This window comes from Polypterus senegalus, chromosome 1 (genome assembly GCF_016835505.1).
Source record: "Polypterus senegalus isolate Bchr_013 chromosome 1, ASM1683550v1, whole genome shotgun sequence".
In the NCBI taxonomy this organism is placed as follows: domain Eukaryota; kingdom Metazoa; phylum Chordata; class Cladistia; order Polypteriformes; family Polypteridae; genus Polypterus; species Polypterus senegalus.
Window position 1 is genome coordinate 70,419,112 of NC_053154.1, and position 13,786 is coordinate 70,432,897.

The 13,786-nt window shown below is 38.0% G+C and overlaps 1 protein-coding gene across 7 annotated transcripts in view; it reads right to left on the reverse strand.

Moving 5' to 3' along the window:
• Positions 1–5,674: 5,674 nt before the first annotated feature.
• Positions 5,675–13,786, reverse strand: part of sema6e (sema domain, transmembrane domain (TM), and cytoplasmic domain, (semaphorin) 6E) — a 384,951-nt gene continuing 376,839 nt past the window's right edge. For all 7 annotated transcript variants that reach the window (XM_039750618.1, XM_039750627.1, XM_039750576.1 and 4 more), the window contains one exon: positions 5,675–13,786. This exon is cut by the window's right edge and continues 1,298 nt beyond it. The gene's annotated coding sequence lies outside the window, so the exon portion shown is untranslated.

Consider the following 13,786-nt stretch of genomic DNA (forward strand, 5'->3'; position numbering starts at 1 on the left):
GGATTGGGCAGCAAGAGTGCCTCCTGCAGGCCACACAGTTCATTATGAATTGGATGAATTGGGCCAGGAAATTTTATACATTCTGCTCTCCCATTTTAGGATTTGATTGGCTTTGCCCGTTATGGGTGTGCCAGCTGGAAAGGCTGCATTTTGTGTTTGTGTTCATTTATTAAGGACTGCATTTCACTTAGATTCCTATTTCGGAGTTTTGTGAGCCCGGCATCACAATACGTGATTAGTAAATCGAAATAATCAAGAAGTAAATGTGCAAAATTTCATTTCTTGGTGTCGTCCATATTTAAAAATGTCCAGGTTTTTAAGCCACACTGGTATGTTATGCATGCTATGTGTTTCCTTTGTTCCTTCCATCCTGCCTGCCTGCCAGAGTGTCAAATGTTTGCTGGTTAAAGATTTAAAGTTAGGAAATATCTGGTCTCACTTTGTGTAAGGTCACTGAAGAAGTTATTTTTCATAAATTCACTTGTCCACGCCGGCTGTGTGGTGTCATGGTCTAGAAATGTAACCCAAAATGTTGCCTTTTTTCCGATGCTGTCCTACTAGGGTGACCCTAAACAAGTTGGCTTCGCCTTAATGAGCTCCAATTGTAATTTTTTTTGGAACAAATGTGCTATCTGTTGATCTTAAAAGTGACCTTGGATAAAGGTGTTAGCCAAGTATATAATAATAACAGAGCGGTTAAAGTGTGCTGCAAATATGATCAATAATTGGAATATTTATAGTGATTTTTACTTGGTTCTTTATGCCAACATTTGTGATGTTTTTCTGTCTTTCCATATTTTACACATACATTAAGCTTGTATTTATATATACAAATTAAAATTTTTCAGCTTTCACTGGGAATATGAGACACTGTATTAACAAGGCCCATTTAAAATATAATCAGAAAATAGAAAAGAAATTTACACCTAACAGAATCTCTAATGTGACTGGAGTTATGATGTTTATTGAATACATATTATAAATAATATTTGAATCAGATAATAAAAAGGGCTGCTACCATAAGCTATCTTTTGAGTCTTCATAAATTCACATCTGAGGACTGCCAGGTTGGAAGTCTCCATGCCATCGAGTCACGTGACATGGGCTCAACTGTGGAGCCAAAAGACTCAACGACAGACAAGTCACTCAGTCGTGTTCCTGCTGTTGAGTCCCTCGTTTGATGTGCTTGATGTTTTGCCTTCTCAGCTATTTACTTCAAGAAGTTAAATTATCATCAAAAACTGAGCTAAAATCTATTTTTCTCTAAAGTGTTCCTGTTTTGGCCTCCACTGCCTGTTCTGAGGGGTGATTTGGGTTAGAATAAGGCTTGAGATAAAAGAACTTGAAAGTGTGTGACTCCTGGAAAATACAGGAAGACACGTGCACAGGATATAAACCAGGAGAACCTGGAAAAGGTAAGAGAATTTAGGTAATTGTTTTATTGATATTAATTCTGTACTATAAGGTCTGGTGAATATGAACCAATTAGAGAGATCTTGTTTTAGCAGGCGCCAAAGGTCTATTCAAATTAAACTTGAATCATTGTAAACTCCTAGGTATGTAAACCAATGTGGCACAATGAAAGGGAAAAATTCAAATCTGAACTTATATAAGAAAGCATTAATATTAAATAATAAGCCTAAATTTGACTTTAAACCCAGAGATCTCTTGGCATTCGTCCATTGTATGTAACACATATGGAAGTGATGGGTCCAGGGCAGCTACATAAAGCAATATATGAACAACGTGAGCAAGTTACATAAAGCCATTTGCACAAAATGTATTTGCTGCTTCACACAGACATCTCACCAGTGATGTTCTTGGGGTTTATTGTATTTTAGGTCTTTTAACATCAGATACCTTCCCCCAGGCCACCCAGATGGGATTGATCAGGGCTTCGCTCAAGCCAGAAATCCAAAGCGTGACTAAGAATCATTTCCCTGACTAAAATTAGCTCTAAGAAATGTACTAGAATATTTTTAGACACTCTCAAACTGTGGGGCCCGCCCCCCTGGGGGGGCACTGAAGCTGTACAAGGTGGGCGTCGAATAAATGAACAAGACATCAAAATTAATTTTTCACATTTTTATTTCAAATTTAAATTTGCAAGCATATAATCACAATGATGGCATTATAACTAAAATTAAAATAAAACATTTCTAAGGCATAGATTTAATGACTAACTGATGAGCGGCGCCACTGCTGTTGCTTTTATAGTCGAGTATTTTCAATCCAGAAAGTTCGAGACGTATCGGTATCTGTTACGAACATTCGGGTAACAGTAGATCAGGTGATAATGCGGCGCGACTGCACCACATTGGCAGCGTAGCCAATATTGGCAAACTGAATTAAATAATTTACTGCGTAATTATTTTCATGATACAACTAACAGCGGTATAATATTTGTCGGATGAAAATATGTTCGTCTCACGCAGATTGACTTCATCGGTGTCCTCGTTTACGAGATTTTTAAAAATTAAAACATATTTAATCGTTTCTTTACATAAAAAAAATAATTAAATAAGAATAAATAATTTTTTCTTTGCTTTTGGGATTAGAATTACTACCAAAAACCACACAAGGCATTTTAACAGTTATTAAAGCACTTAAAAAAAAATAAATTGCAAATATTTCATCGAAGTTAGCCGAACACATGCAAATCTTATGGAAGTAAAACTGATAGGATACCGCGACACCGCACGAGTATCATACCTTTGTTAGTTGTATCATGGGTTATTCTCATCTATCTTATATTATACAGTGGGCGCAGAATTATTCCAGGTAGACAAGGGGGGGCGTTAAATATGAAAGTCTGAGAACTGCTGCTTTACGCTACCATCTTAAAGACCAGAAGCTCACTGACATCACCTGCACGCTAGCATTGTAATCAAGTGGTTAACAACAATCATTGTTATCAATATCAACATGGCAGCATCCTTTCAGAAATAATCCAGCAATAATTGTGGGGAAAACCTGCTATAAAATGGTGTAGTGATAGTGTCACAAAATTTTATACTGTATATATACTTGCGTTTAAGTTCTAAGTCGGGGCTTTATTTTACCGTATAATTTCCGGTATTTTATAATGTCGGTCGTATAGGTTGAATGCAGAAAACTCACGTTATTGGTCCAAGAGATTATGATATGCTAGCGCCCACCTGAGAGAGTAACCACGGAGCACACGGCCTTTTTTTCTTTGTATTGTGTTTACGTGAGCATACAGTAATACCCAAACTATTCCGAAGTGACGTTTGCACTGTTTTGTGTTTTTTGTATCTCACACCCTCATACTCCTTTATCGTATCTGCTAATCTGCGATGGAGCGTTTGATCATAAGAAAATATGAAGCTGGTTTTAAATTAAAAGTCATTGAAGTAGCAAAAGAAATTGGTAACTGCGCTGCTGCAGCAAAATTTGATGTGTCTGAGAAACTGATGTGAGATTAGAGGAGGCAAGAAAGTGTAAAAAAAAAAAAAAAAAAAGTCTCATTTTTGAACGGGCATATAAGTCGGGGTCTAATTTTATGATCAATTTTTCGAGTTTCAAGACCCGACTTATACACGACTATATACGATAATTCTACAAGTAGTACTGGGCCACCATTAGCTGGGAGTGCTATGCCTTTTATCTGTGCAGGGTGCGCTGGAGTTAGTCACTTTCGAAAGAATGTGTACTGGGAATGACCATCGGATGTTTCTGTGGGTTCAAATCACACTTTCAGAATGGCTTTTCCCTCATTTTTGGGGAGGGCTGGGACATGAGGCCTAAAAAGCTGCCAGTGACAGCAGCAGAGAATTGCAACTAAAAATGAAGTCAGTGACTGTTATGATGGTAAGCCTAGGATTTTTTTGCTGGACAGCAATGTTTAGTGATCAAGTTAAAGAAATGAGGTCTTCCCTACAATGCTAGAAGAAGCATCTCTGGATGCAACAGAGAAGTTCTCGTAGGCCAAGAAAGCAGCAACTTCAGCTGCGACTGAGGTGAAGACCCGTATTTGGCAGGAGTTCGTTGAGGCCATAGAGAGTGACTTTGGGGTGATCTGAAAAGATTCTGAGAAATCATTTAACTACTCAGGAAGTATCAAATATTCAAAGGTTAACCATGCCTGATAAACCTAGTAAATACTCCCAGAGAAGGGAGCAAATCATTTCATTGACTTATGCTGCTATGGTAATTGAAAAGCCCCATGGTGGCAAGGCAGAAGGAGTGGGTGAAAATTCTGTGAGAAAATACTGACAGCATTGGATATTAATATGGGCCTGTTGGTTAGCATATTGTTTCACTACTGTATTCAATGTGGGGAAAATAACTCAGAAGTGGCAAATTCATTTGGTGGTCCCAATTTTTAAAAATGGAGCTAGAGACTGTGCCAGGGTGCCTGATAGTTGAACTTCAGAATGAAGAAAAATTAGGCAGATTCTGTCCTGACTATGTATGGCACGGTGGACCATATCTGAACTTGCACGGATATTTGAAGGGTCATGCATGTTGTTTGGCATATGTTTAAAGAAACATTTTGTTGATATGTTTGCATATATTGTAACATTTTCTATAATATCTGTGCTATAAGAGGAAGAGGAATTGCAGATGAACATTTCTAAAGTGGACAAAGGACACCATCAAGGGTGTGCTTGTCTCTGCTCCATTTTGTACTTTTCACAGAAGGGACTTCAAGAGAGACCTGAAGCTTAGACAGGATCCAATCTGGAGACTTGAGGCTGGTACATGTGCTCTTTTCTGACTCTGACCTCTGCCATGAAGTGGAGTCTGTAATGCAATGTGGATAAAAATGAACATCTGCAAATCTAAGTGTTTGAGTGATTGGGGAGGACATCAAGTATCTCTGATTACTGTTTGCAGGTTGCTGCAGAGGTGAGTGTAAGATTGGCTAATAAATCAGTGTAGTGACAGCAGTTTGAAAATGATGTATGAGACTAGAGTGGTAGAGACCTGACCGACTAAATCATGATCATGAGCTTTAGGTAGCCTCCAAATAAATGACCAACTGAAATGAATAACTCCCGTGAAAGCTTTCATTATAAGTTGAGAAGCTAACCAGTATTGGACAACCTTGAAGTGAACTGCTATTTCTTCAGATTTAGAACACTTCATTTGTGGAGGACTGAACTTGTAATTAATGCTCCTCCACACATCTTCCCCCTGTGATATAACGCCAGTATGGCCCATTAGTGGAAGTAATAAGACATATGGATCAAAGGTATATTGTATCTCACAGTGATCCACTTGAATTCTTCAGCAGAAGCAGGAGGCTTGTCCTGGGGATATGATGGCCAGGTCTGTCCATGGCTTATTATCTGCTGAGACCATCAGTAGATTAAAAGTGAAGGATGAGGTGAAGAGTAGCTAAAACTTGTATTCAACTGGTGACAAATACTCAAGAAACGATGCTGGACTTCAGGACAGAGGATGTTCCAGCATCTTGTTTAAATTCAGCAGCAGGTGGACAGAGTAGCTGTCAGATAATGGCAGCACCCATGAAATCTGAAAGTGGAGGTATGGACAAAGGCTAATTGTTCATAGAACACCTGCTGAAAATGAGGATGACATCTGAGCATAGTATGAGGTAAATATTCCTTGCAGGTGGCTTTGATGGGTGCATTGCTCGAATTAAAACATATTGTACTATATTTGTTCAAAGATCACGGTTATCTTCTCTTTTTAATTTTTTTTTTTATTTTATTGACTTCAAAATTTTATTACAATGCATACATTACAGATCAAAAAGACATACAGTACCACATCTTGTTCTGCTCAGATTGTAAAAGCTTTAATATGAAGTAATCACCCCGAGACCATGAAAGAGCTGAAAGGTTAGCAATGGTTGAGCATGCTCAGCTAATGACAAGAAGAAATGCCTGCCAGGCTGTCAGACCTTAGGATTGTTCCTCATAAACTGAATTTAGTTTTTGCAATAAAAAAAAAGTGGGACAGTCTTTTCCATTTTGTGTTAGGGTTAGGATTATGAAATAATAGCAGGATAAGATGATGTGCTAGTGGTGAGGAGTAATGGGCCGTAAGGTCCCATGGGGTGTTACCCCACACTGAGCTGCCGGGATAATTTGAGATTTTGACCTCAAGGCAGTCAGCTTGCACCAGACAGGTGTTTGTGCCAGTTATCAGTTGGTAATTAAATTATGCCAGGGCTGTAGATGTAAAAATTAAAATGATGTTATCTACCACCATATAACTGTTTTGTAAAGGAACAATACTTTCAAATAATAAATATGAAAGGAGAAACATAATTCATGCAACTGTATCTAACCGTGGGCTTACTCAAATGTGGAAACGAGTTTAGCGGTATGTTGGTTTGCTCACTTTTATGACCATCGTAAAGCACTGCCAATGCAACTTTCAAGACAGGTCTTCCATCTGACTTGCTTTGAAATAAATCATCTATTGATCTGTTATGAGGAGGTGCCAATCTTCTTAGTTTATCACAATTGATAACCATGGGCTCACCACAAGTGTCACGGGTAGATGCTGGCCGGCTAGATAACAACTAAGGAAATGAGGAGATGAGAGAGCAGGAACCATGTCATAGAAGCGAGTTAAAGGCATAAAATTCTTATACGACTGAAATTTAATAAGAAATGAAGCTCATTAGTCAAGATATTTACCACAATTACACATTACTCATACTTCCATTGCTGTTGTTGCTACTTTTGTTTCCTGTTATTGGAAACAAATACAGCCAAAGATCATCAAAAATTGCTTGGATCCCTTAGATTGGATTTTTAACTACCAATTTGTTACTTGCGTTTCATTATAACTACACAAACTACTTACGATAACGGTGCATGAGATGAAAAGAAACAAAGCTCACAAAATGAATGCTCAGATCTGCCCAGATGGCAGGTAGTCAGTGTACTGTGCAGAGCTTATATTGGCTCGTTTCAATGCACATACTGCCCAAGTCAGTCTAAATCCAGCCCACACGTGTCTGTTATCAACCAGTAAGCATGGCATCTCTCCCTCTCCCCTCTCCTAGTGTGTAGTGAGCCATTACTGTGGCTCCCTGCAGCATCTTTGACTGAGGTCATACAATGGTACCCTATGGCCTGGCTTCAGGGGTCGGTCCTGGTATCAAGTGCTCCTTGGGACTGGTTAATCTGCTAGCTGTGCCAAGTTGATTTATGCCAATCATTAGTAATAAAGTAGAAGACAAGTTGTTAGGTGAGCCTATCATGAGGAATGAATTGATGTCAGAAAGAATTAGATATGAGTTGCTAAAACAAGGCTGTGTGGTGTACTCGGTGACATGACAAAGCACTTCAGACTCTGAGAAGATGTTGAGGTAGCACTGCTACTGCTCCGGATTGAGATGAGACAGTTGTTGTGGTCCGGGACCCCTGGACAGTTTCCACAGGGGTACCAAGCAACATCTAGTGAGATCAGACTCAGAACATGGTAGGGGAATTATATTTCTCAAAGAGCCTGGTCATGCTTGTTAATTAACCAGAACAAGATGGAATTGCTTGTTAGAAGCTTGCTAAGCCTGTTACCACCGTGACTGTTCTGTCTGCTAAGACTGTTATCATTATGGCTGCGAAAAAAGTGGATGGAAACTTAGAATGGCAACGTTATACTGTATTTGAGTCTGCATTTGTAAATGAAGAAGCAGTTTCAGATGCTGATGTGTTGCTCTGCCTCTCTTTCACTGTAACTGAATCCATGATTTACTGTCATGAGCCATACAAAGGGGATCAGTGTTACTGTTTTACCCTGAAGAAATGAACACCACTCATATTGTGATTTGCCAGAAATTTTTTGTAGTACTTAAGACATTCATATTCCGTGTAGTGCTGAATATGTCTCCATTTACAAAGGACAGAATAGTTGGCTGTCAAGTATGGTGAGAAACCAACAAAAATAGCATTGCTGCTGTCAGAAGCAGTGCAGTCAAGTGACTATATATACATCTTTGATAAATTTGCCATTTTGAACTGCTGTTACTGTGAAAAGAAATAATTACTTTAATGTTCAGGGTAATTATGGGAAATAGATGTTGAACTCAAAGAGTCATTTCTGGATTAAGGCTTTGTAATTTAATGTGAGGAGATTGTTGGATGCTTTGCAGGCTCCAAACAGGTCAGTGTGGGTTAAATCAAGCAGGCAAGAAGCAGGACAGCGTCCCAGAATCACACTTGAGCACTAACTAACTTAAACGAGTAACCAGTCATTTTTTGATTTGTAAGAATAAATATCTTTATTTTGTACACGTTAAGCACTTTGGGGCAGTTTTAACTATATCATAAAGGCTAATTTAATTGAAAGCCAATTGTACATAGCACATAAAAGTCTGAAACAAGCGGCATTGTACTGGAACAGAAGCTACAAGGAAATAACCTCCCACCACAAGAAGGAATAAGTCAAAGAAATGGTTTTCAAGGAATCTGATTTCCCACAGAAAAATGAAACTTTGGAAAGTTGTCAAGACAGCATCCTTTAAAGAAAGAATCAAACATTAGTAATGTTCTGTTACAATGTGGGATGATGTTTGCTGCTCTGGTAAAAATCACATGGCTTTGATGGACTGAAAGTAACAGATTCCTGACTTCCTGCTTCATTTTATAACCAAATTTCCTAAGGTTACTCAATATAGCAAAATTAATACACTTCCTCACTATGTAAGAAACTGAAAGATTGCTTAAAATATTTTAGACAGAATCGACTCAGGTAATGCTACAGCCACAGGCTATTGAATCATTTTACTGGGTGGTGCACCACAAAGTAGCCCCACTCATGTTAAGGGACCCTGGCCTGGTTTTAGCTGCAGACAATGAAGTTAAGTGAAACTAGTGGAGAGTCCTGTGCTCATGAGAAGACCTGCTGTATGCACTGGAACAGCATGTCTCACCTGTGACGCTTCTTCAGGTCAACGTGCGAAAGATGCATTGAATAATACCCAGTTGTGAATGATCCTACAAAACGCACAAATTAGTAATTGGTGAGAAAGTGGCCTACTATTGGCTTGCAAAACCAAGAAACCCTTTCATCCATACAGCAGAGGTTGTTGGCAAAATTGCAGATCATATAGATAAATGTCCTCAGAAATCGACTAATTGTTTATTACAATGTACAGAACATTGCATTGTTTTTGGTGGAGACTGTTTTCTGCACAGCCTTTAAAATGATCAGTAACATTCTTCAAATGATAATTAAATTAAAAAATAACTCTTAAAGCAAAACATAATCTTCACATTAATAATCAAACTCTTAATGACTCTGATACTGAGACCAGGATGCTTTTTCATGCACCACTCTGTATTTCCTGCCTGCTGCTAATTCAAAATGCTGCCAAAACGATAACACCTTAGAGTCCAAGAACCCTTGTTCTTGAGTCACTGCATTAGTTTCCAGTTACGTTTAGAGCAGATTTCAAAATTCTCTGACTAATAGCTGCAGTGACTGATGGCTGTGCTCCATTTTACATAACAGACTTGACTAATGGCTACCCTCCAGAGTGTTCACTGTATTCACAAGGTGCAATTATTCTCACAATGTCCAAGGATGAAGAAATCTAGGATGGATAGAAGAGTTTGTCACTGCACAACTCTGGTATAATTTGACCACTAAGGAAAGCTCAATCAATCTCAACATTTAAATCAAGGCTGACACATCAAGAGGTACTGGTTTGGCTGCTCATACTTAAAAAGACAATTGGTGGCTATTTGACTAATATAGAAATTGTGGTAGTCTTCATTTTATGGACTCTTCTACATTTCCAGTTTCTTCTCACTGTCTTCCTGTGCCAAGGCTAAACTGCTACACTGACCATGTTAATCCTTTTGATCATGGAACAAGATGTCAGAATAGATAATAACCTTTGATACCAATGACCAGCTCAACATCCAAATATCACAGAATGACTCAATTAGATCCTGAATTATGCAATGCATCGATTTTTCCTTATGAAATAAAGAAGGAAAGCCATACAGGCTCAAATGAACGTGCCTTAGATGCTCACCTGAAGAGTGAAGCTCTCATCTTGCTAGCTTTGTCTACAATAATTATTTACAGTTGGCACAGGTTTTAAACCCTGTAATGCTTATCCACATTGAAACTGATGCTGTTCAACCACACAGCTGTAGTTGTCACATTTCAAACACATGTCTGTGTATATTAAAACGAGACACGAATTTCTCAGTTATGCTATTTAAATTAAAGATGCTTAAATCAAAATCTGGGGTTACTGAGTGGCCATTTGGCTTAAGACCTTTGTCTTGTTGTCTCATTTTTTCCTTCTTTTCAGTTATTTTAAGTATTCTATTTAGTAAATTTTTTTCTATTTATTACATTTGTATTACACTATTTTCATTGTTATAGACTGTCAATATAAATGAATACAAGTAATTATATAAAATTATCTTATTTATATATTTAAATATGGATTTTTTTCTTACTGTATCTGTAAGAATTAGTAAAGTTTTGTTTTTATTATTATTTTATGCTTTTATATCAGTGTAAGAGTCAGCCATCTTAGTGAGGAAACTGATAAATAAGAATAGCGATGCGCGAAACAAGCAAGTTTTAATTCACATAGAACTGACACTACAATTCATTTCATAGGCAATTCCACTAAAGCGAAACTTACCAAAGAGTTTTTTAGGGTTTTAAAGTTTCTATTTTTGGGTGAAAACCAGTAATACTGCTCCCTAAAGTCACACTTACTTGCATGTTCACCAGTGTAAATCACATAATCCGTACTACAGCAGTAATATCTATTCTATTTGTGCCTCTCATTCACATCACCACAGAGGAGTGCAGTACGTTTTTTAAAAAAATGTGATAGGCTATGTATTTTCTGTACACAGACACACTAAAACACGCCATCATACTCATTACTGTTTGTTTTCCATGGGAAAACTCATTAAATGGAAAACTGCCTTTACCCAAAATCCCCTAACTCACCATCACCTAGTTAACATCTTACCCTAGTTGAGGATATGCACACTTCAGTGATTTTTCAGAGATTTTTATTTAATTACTAAATGACAGGCAGACACATGTGATTAGACAGGAATTAAACGCCCTTCTTCTTGTGTGAATGCCATGAATTACACCAAAATCCAAACGCAATTTAATTTGCAAATTTTTAGTGAAGAGATACACCACATTTTGCTGTGAATTCAATTCACGTGAATCATTTTGCTCATGACTACATTAAAAAATACAGGGTGAGTCAAAATTAGGTTAACACTAATGGTGCTGCTATGTGTATACTTACTTTTTGTGGACAATTTATGTGCCACATATGGTACGTGTACTGAACATGATGGCAAACAGACATTCCTGTAAATCAACTCGCACATATGAAGTATGTTTCGTGAATAAATTGTTTCCGCCATTCAAATGTTAACATAATTTTGACTCCCCCTGTAAGTTGAATGAAATACATTTATGAAATACTCATATAGTTATTGCTGGCTCAGCATATTACTGTGGTTGTTCCCACATCGCCATTTACACAGACCAAGGTTCTAATTTAATGTGGGGGGCACAACATGACACCAAGAATCAGTTCTACTGCAGAAGGCCAGACTTTTAACACTAATGGTAATTAAACACCCTTCAGCGTCTATCATCACAGAGCAGGCACAGGAACGTTCTTAAAATGTTCATAAGAACCAATGGTGACAAAAAAACATTAAAAACACAGATCTCCAAATATTTAGATACTTTGAAAAATGTAGACTTCTTACGCAATCTATGGTTTCTAAGCCAACAAAGATTAAGAAAATAAGCATTGCAACATGTCACTCGATAAAACAGATTTCAGCAGAACCGACTTCTTGACTCTCGCCATTCACTCTGCCCTGACAGGGTATAACATTTCTTGAGCTGTCCAGCGACTGCAGAAATCGGGGTGTAAAGCCCTCTGGCTAGTAACAGATCATTTAGAAACCCAAATATTCATGCCTAGCAGACAGGAATGACCACACTGAATCACTTGTGATGAGCACCAGTGGTCCTTAAACTGATCCCAAAGCACTATCATCTCATTCTGAATGCTGTAAAATAAAAGCACCTGTACATGTATGTCTGACTGAATTAGAAGAGCGGTAAAGTCCAATTACGAAAAGAGTGCAATGTGAGGCACGTCACACCGAGGAGAACGACTGATCTGTGCAGCCAGCCACACTACCAGATAGTATGAGTCAAAGGGCCAGCACAACTAATTAGACTACCAATTCACAACTGCAGGTTTCTACTCCTCCTAGAACTTGGGGACCTTCCTGCGGTGTATGCAGCTTTCAAAGTGCGAACGATAAAAAATCTGAAGCCAACAAGCATAAAGAGACATTTATCAACATACATATGAAAAAAAACAAGAAAGAAAAATAAAACTCAATAATCTGCTGTTATTATCCCCTCCTCTAGACCCTCCCAAACCCAAAAAAAGTTTGTTAGCTGTTTGCATTTGCTTTAAATAAGGCACACATTTACACAAAACAACTTGAATTTGGCTAATTATTGAAATTCTTTTGATCGTCTTATTTATTTACACTGTTACTCATCTAGTCTTTTATAATAACAGTCTTTATTACATACTTTTATTTATTTCATATTTTTGTAGAAAATCCAAAACTGTGTTGAGTGTGTGAGCACGTAAAAAACACTGTTCAGCCAATGCCCCTGCAGCTTTAAAGACCGAATGATTATAGTGCCCTTTCATTCGTTCATGTGACTGGGTGGGCATTACGCCAGGTTGCCTTTTCCAGCAGAGATGGTTCATGGGTTCTTCTCAGATAGGATGCTTTCTTCTTTTCTCCATCCCTTTCAGTCCTTTATTAGATGTTGGGGGGTGGGCGCGTTTTTCACCTTCTGCAATTTTCATTTTGAGTTTTTCTGTTGTGAGCAAGGGGGCTAACTAACACGTTTTTTTGTTTGTCTTGAAACAAAGTATAAAATTCAACAAAAAACCCCAATGAGCTTTTAGCTCAACACTGCACATGTATTAATCTTTACTGTTTCCTTAAGGAGGAGAAAAGCTGTTTTGATGTGTTAAAGTGGCAAGGGGGTCACCAGTTATAACAGTTATTATCATTTCTTCTGAAAAGCGGCAATGTGGAGAAGGGCTATCCCCTTCCTTCATAATTTTCTGCGTCTCTCAAACTCATCTTGGGACGGTTATTGCTCTTGTGAGTCACGCTCAGGGGGTTCTGTCCAGCACTGAAGAAGTGCGTGTGGGAAAGATTAGTGTACAATTTGCTCTTAAACTACAGGAAATCCAACAATGCAAGGCAATCAGTTTCTCTTGCCTTATAAATTGCAGATTTGGGGAATTGGATGATTTGAGTGATCAGAATCCAATTGGCAAGTGCGCAGTGCATTAAAACTCTTTAATCAGCTTTGAATCTTTATACGAGCTGTGAAATGTTTACTTGTCCCAATAATAGCAGTTTAGTGGTTGTATTCCTGTGCAAAAAAATTTCTTTTTTTTTATCATTTTAAGCAAGGTGTGGTCTGCCGATATAAGTCTTGAGCTACCATTCTTTATCGCTCATGATCACGTCCTTTCGTATGTAATCTTTTTTATGTCAAATCCTGCCACATTCAGTTTATTAGCGTCAGACAATACCAATATGGTACAACAACATTTATCAAGGTCTCAGACTTCTGCCCCTGAATTTGTTGAGGGTTCAACGCTTCATTCCTGCTTAAAAGTTTTTTTCCCGCGGTCAGTCTCTCTGAAAGTTCTGAGCTAGTCAATATTTTCTGATGTGTTTTTTTTTTTTTAACTTAACGTGTTGCAGTTCATTTA